The sequence below is a fragment of the Neopsephotus bourkii genome, unplaced genomic scaffold, assembly GCF_033783945.1.
Source record: "Neopsephotus bourkii isolate Nb327-2 ecotype Australia unplaced genomic scaffold, CSIRO-AGI_Nbou_v1 NB_1572, whole genome shotgun sequence".
NCBI lineage: Eukaryota > Metazoa > Chordata > Aves > Psittaciformes > Psittacidae > Neopsephotus > Neopsephotus bourkii.
In genome coordinates this window covers 3841046-3847045 of record NW_026902048.1, presented here as the reverse complement: position 1 = coordinate 3847045, position 6000 = coordinate 3841046, and the positions used below count along the sequence as shown (strand labels likewise).

General features: G+C 40.5%; 1 long non-coding RNA gene across 3 annotated transcripts in view; it reads left to right on the top strand.

Annotated features, from left to right (window-relative positions):
* The first annotated feature begins 1758 nt into the window (after window positions 1-1758).
* The window catches only part of LOC133221884 (uncharacterized), a 291029-nt gene continuing 286787 nt past the window's right edge, over window positions 1759-6000 (top strand). For all 3 annotated transcript variants that reach the window (XR_009728087.1, XR_009728088.1, XR_009728089.1), the window contains exons 1-2: window positions 1759-1928; window positions 2444-2567. This is a non-coding gene — a long non-coding RNA (uncharacterized LOC133221884). The remainder of the gene's footprint in view (window positions 1929-2443; window positions 2568-6000) is intronic.

Here is a 6000-nt window from a genome sequence, read left to right as displayed (position 1 = left end):
GTTCAAGCTTCTGGTAGCAGCAATCACCACAACCTCCTGGCTAATGGCAAATACAGTGATCTTATTCATTACACTGTAAGTGTGAATCAAAAATCCATTTGTCAAATAATGCCCCCTTTTTATTGCAGTTTCCTTGGTGGGAATAAAAACTTTGACTTTTAGTACAGCCATCTGGATTTCACTTGCTGGTTTTGAGGATGCTGAACATCATTTGCACCTAACAGAAAACCCAGGGCTGGGCAGGCTCAGTGCTCACATACAAGAGATCTGATGATGCCCCAAGTCACTTTACATCTTAACCACTTGAGTTTTATGTTGGCTAGGAGTTTTACAGTCAGCTGATCATGGTGCTGAAGAGGACTGTTGGAGCACTATGGGATTTATTGGATGAAATCATAGCTACATGGAAATAAGAGGGTGCTGCTCTGTTTCTTATCAGGGGAAAATGTTTTATGAGTATCTATCTGTGCACCTATACATGTTCATGGCACACACATGCTTTATTTTCACTGTTCTGCATAGCAAAGAACAAGCTTTAAAGTGTAAAAAAAGATTTATACCCCTTATAGGAAGGTAGACATTTGACCTAAGGTGAGGTTAAGTGGCATGAACAGATGACACTGTATTTACTGTGAGGTCTACTGAGACAAAGTTGCACTGTAGGGTTTTGTGAACAGGCTTTAAAAGGGTAGATGAGGTTTGTACCAGGTCAGTACTTTGTAAAGGCACAGAGTTTTAATGTAAGAGAGCAACTGTGAATAGGAGGTGTTTTAGGAAGTTGTCTGTTGTCTACAATTAGACCTGTACAGCAAAGCACAAATCCATAAGGTCTTGGCATGAATCAGCAATAGTAAGGATGCTTTCTTGAGACTCCTAGAAAAATGCATTATAATTTTATATTCTGTATCATACCTGCTATGAGTTTTTAAACCATAATAAGTATTTCCTGGAGCAGTCCCAGGTTTTTGTCCTCAGAATACCATTCCAACACAGGTAAATCTAGATTGTGCAGTCCCGCAGGTTATGCAAAGGCTGCAAATAACAGCGTCATCCATTCACAGTCTGAACCAGGTGGAAGAATCTTTACAAAACATATTTGTTCTCGTTTTCCTTGAGAATTGGTAGTTTGGGGGGGCGGGTTGTTGATGTGCCATGGTGCTATTCCACAGGGATGTCCTTGCACTGGCATGGATTGCTCGTTGGCTGCAGCCCCTCAGGGGAACGTGCTGCATTGTGGGGTGACCCTCAGGGAAACGTGCTGGATTGTGGGGTCCCCCTCAGGGAAACGTGCTGGATTGTGGGGTCCCCCTCAGGGAAACGTGCTGCATTGTGGGGTCCCCCTCAGGGAAACGTGCTGGATTGTGGGGTCCCCCTCAGGGAAACGTGCTGGATTGTGGGGTCCCCCTCAGGGAAACGTGCTGCAATGTGGGGTCCCCCTCGGGGAAACGTGCTGCATTGTGGGGGTCTCCCTCGGGGAAACGTGCTGCATTGTGGGGTCCCCCTTAGGGGAACGTGCTGCATTTTGGGGTCCGCCTCTGGCATGGCGTGCCTCCAAGCCCCCGGCCATGTCCCCTTCCCAGAGCCTCCCTTGCTCCGTTCAGAGCGTGCCCCCTCCCCCTCCTCAGCCTTTCACACCGCAGGGCCCTTCTTTCCCCGTTCCCTCCCTCAGCGCGTGCTCCCGGGCTGGCCGTGGCCCTGCCAGTCAGAACCGGTCGGGACCGGCTCGGGGCTGTCTGAGGGGCGGTGTCCTCGCTCCCTCACGACGCCCCGCAGCCTCTGCCTCCACAACGCTGCTGTTTAGACACAAAATAACCACTGAACTCTGTAAGACTAGGGCTTGCCTTGTTGTAGTCTGTCACTGTGAGGTTGTGTGACCATATTCCGAGGATGGGGGAAAAATAATCGTTGTTGCAGTCACATTTACCTAGGTAAGGGTTTTTTTTGTTGTTGTTATTGCAACTATCTATCATGTTTATTTGGAATATAATGTGTTATATAACGTGTGGAAGGTTTTTTTCTGCAGTGTATTTAATTAAATTGGTTTCTGTGATGGTAAGACCCCTTTTTGGACCTCTGGCTCTGTTAAAAGGAGGAAGCTCTGACAGACTCTCCTGTTACGTGGCCAAAGAAATCGGTTTCCTTAATCTCTAGTGGAACATTGGACTTGTTGCATTTTAATCTACCACCTGAAATTAAAATACAGTGCTTCACATTTCAGGCATGTTTCAGAAAGCATGATGCCTAAGAAGCTTTTGGGCATGTTCCTTCAAGGGTTGGATATTCTTTCATGATCATGATCCTGTGATCTTATTCACCACCTGTGTATTTGTTTGCTTTTCATAAACAAACCAGAATCTGGACCATCTGCATTGAGTCATGATTCTGTTCTCTTTTAAACCTAAACAAGCAAGCCTTAGACAAAACACCATTATGTTTTTCCTAGATCCAGCCACACGCTGATGATCTGAGTGACCGGTGTAAACCCCTCCACTCCTTTAATTTCCTTCCACTGAGATGAAGCTTGAAGCGTTCTCCAAAAGAATTGTGCTTGAATCCCTCAGCTTATAGTGAGTTGAACTTTACGCTTTCTATTGAAGTTAATCACACTTTCTCTCATGAGTAGGAATGTTTTTAACATGAAACGATACTCCACTGAGGTTTGACAAACTATATTTTAATTGTAATTGATTTGTACCAAAAGATAAAATGAGTTAATTAGGGCAAGCTATCAGAATTAGTGACAAGGGAAATACTCTATACAGCTGGCAGGTAGGGGGTAGGAGATGAGAGGTTTTGAAAGGGAATAGGACACTGGCATTTTTAACCTCCTAGTACTGAGCTCAGTAATGAAAATATTCTACCTCTGGCTTTTGCACAGAGTGTGTGGTTTTTCTGTAGTATGGAGTCTAGATAGAGGTTGAATGCAATCCAGAGATTTAATTGGATCTGTCTTACTGATACTCCTTTGTATGGTATGGATAGTTTTTTGTTGTTGTTCCATCAGCAACATAAGAATGTTTCTTTGGTCTCAGAGTTTCTAGGTGGTGTAAGCAAGGTTCTGGTTCTATTAAGGATGCCAAGCTAAGCATGTACTATTCAATATGAGTAAAGCTTAGGAAACAGTTATTGGTAACGTTTCTGGTCATATTGACAAGTTCCAGTTCAATCTGTTGTAAGCAGGTGTCACTTTATGGTGCTTGGCAGTGGTGTGCAGTGTGTCATCATTATGGCTGTAATTTGGTCATGGAAAGCTTAGCAAAAATCCAGTTATCATGGTGGAGGCATTACATGGAGCTATCTTGTCATCAAAAATGTGTCTTATGCGGGGTTGTCATTGCGGTGACATAAGTCATGGACTGTGCTAAAAATGAGATGTGTGTTTAGCTTATACATGCTCTTCAGGGTGATGTGTTGTGTGGGTAGGGCTGTGTCAGCAATCTAAGGTAAACCCTTTTTCCAATTTGAGCATAACAATAATTGCTGTTGTGTGAAGTGATATGTGTGTTCAAAATGATGCTTGCTTTTATCTGGAAAAAATACCCCTTTTTGTTCCAGTTTTATATGGAATTATTTTCAAAGTGGGTTGAGTTTTATCAATTAAAGCTCTTATCCTGGTGTCAGAACATTCAAAACACAAGAAGCTGTATGATATTTAAGCCAAATTTAATTCTATCCCTTGAAGATTTAAGCCTGGAAAGACTGCATTTTAGAATGTGAGTTCCTATGTGATACCTCATAGAAGAAATAGTATCTCCAGGAGATGTTACACGTCTGAGATGCATGTATGCAGACAGCATGTTGCGGTCACGGAGGGAGCACTGTTTCCCCCACAGAACTCTTGCAGGTAATTTATACACTTTTGAAGATACAGTTGGGTATTCTGGTTTAATATTACAAGGCTGAAATTTGATGGGAAAGAGCTTGGAAAGTTATATGTATCACTTCAGGGATGATGAGATGGTCTAATTTATTCTCCCTGCGGTCTCTATCAAAAATGTGTCCACTCCAACATGATAGGTTTGTCATTTTATCTGTACATGATTCAGGTAATTTGGGTTCTGCTATTGTAATATCTGAGATAAAGTAATTATTTATGAACGTTGGTATCAGATAAGACTTTAAAGTGTTATGGAAGTATTGTTGCATGTGAAGAAATTACTGTTGTTAGGAAAGGTTTAAAATCTACTAATGTTAATTTTGCGAATGAATCTGGGCTATCTGCATATTCCTGTTTGGTTTGCATTGCCTCGAGGCCCTACAGCAATAGGAAAACTAGTTAATTTGGTAAATTTTTAGGCTAAATCTCTTTTTAAAATTTGATTTTTTCTAATCACAAAAAGTTGATTAAGAAAATGTACCCAGCAACAACAGAGAAGGGATCTGGCAAAATTCAGTGCCGCCCTCTGCATTTCACCTTTGTCCTTCTCATCCTTTTGTGGAGTCCTTTTCCCCTGTTACTGCTGTCCTCCTGCATGACAGGTGAGGTTGGATGTGAGATAGTCAATAAAGTTTCTCATGTATATTTCAAAGAACAGCAGTCAATTAACCTTGAGAGAGTTGGATGTTCTCTTGTCTATAACAATAGGCCAATACGTTAAATGCAATCAGGCTATAGGGACATAAGGAAAAAGGTTCTGGCACTCATAACTAAGTCATACTGAGGTCCTCTCCCTGCTTTTGAAAACACCTTTAAAAATATATTATCAAGAAATCTTCAAATCTGTAGCAGAATTTCTTCCAGTGCAGCAGGATGTTGGTATTACTATTTCAATAGCAGCATATTAAATTCACGTTTTATGAGCTTGAAGACAGACAGGGGTCATTGATCTGAGTGTGGCTAAACAAAACTTGGTCAAAGACGCAATGAGACAAACTGTCAGTGGGATGAGAAGGTAGGCTGGATAATCATCATGAATCTTTCTAGTGATGTGGCCAGATTTAGAGTTTTCAGGCTTTTTGTAAGACCAGGTTAAGCAGCTTTGTAATTTAAAGTTTGGTTTTACCAGTGATACCTCAAAGACAGGAAATAGTTTTGGGGGAAGTGTCAATAACCCTGGACTTCCCTTTTGCATTTTGGAAATCTTTTATTAGTCTTTTAATGCATACCACTGTCAAGTCAGAACTGTACCTGGTTTTTTTGCTATAACTGTAGCATTCACATTTTAATAAGACGGTAGGCATAAAAGCAACAAATTATGCCTTTAAAAGAAGAAGAGTTGCTATTTTAATGACCTAACTTTTCCTTAAATCAAAGCTGCAGAGATGATTAGAGTATGGTATGTTGATTTTTAGGAAATATTCTTTTCAGGTGAGGAGTCTTGTGTGTATGTATGTGAAAGGCATTTTATATGCAGAAAGGATCAAACGAAAGTAGCAGAATGGAAATTACTTTTTCATATCTGTTAGAAAGAAACCCCTGTAGACATTGATATCCTTGCAAGGACTCATCTTCACCTTATATAAGGACTGCAGTCATCTGGTTATTTTAAATTGGTTGCAAAATACAATTATACATAAAGCAGCACAGTAGAGAGCTCTATCAAATGCACTAGAGCAGTAAATACTGTTTTCAATTAAACACTAATCTAAAGGATATTATTTCACTGTCCAAGACCTCTCCAGATTTTTTTTTTTAAACAAACATGTTTTAATTACAGAATTTCATTTGCTGGCTCTGAAAGTTTGTCCTTTTAATGAAGAAGATACTTTAAAATTGCTCACTGTAGTTCCTTGCAGAAGGCCTCATTCTGAATTTCATTAAGCACACAATCCCTTTGAAGTGTTCTTTTTTTAGTGAAAACATTATGAGGCCCAGAGTTTGTGGTATGATACTGAAAAGGAGTGCAGGTCAAAGTCTCTAACGAGGCAAATTAGTACAACTCTGATTTAAATGAAGTTGTTAATTTACTTCAAATGGGACTCTGAACAACTATTTTAAAGTCTGAAGGTGTAGTATAAGACTTAAGCATTTTAAAAGCATATAAATACGTACTTTTCAGT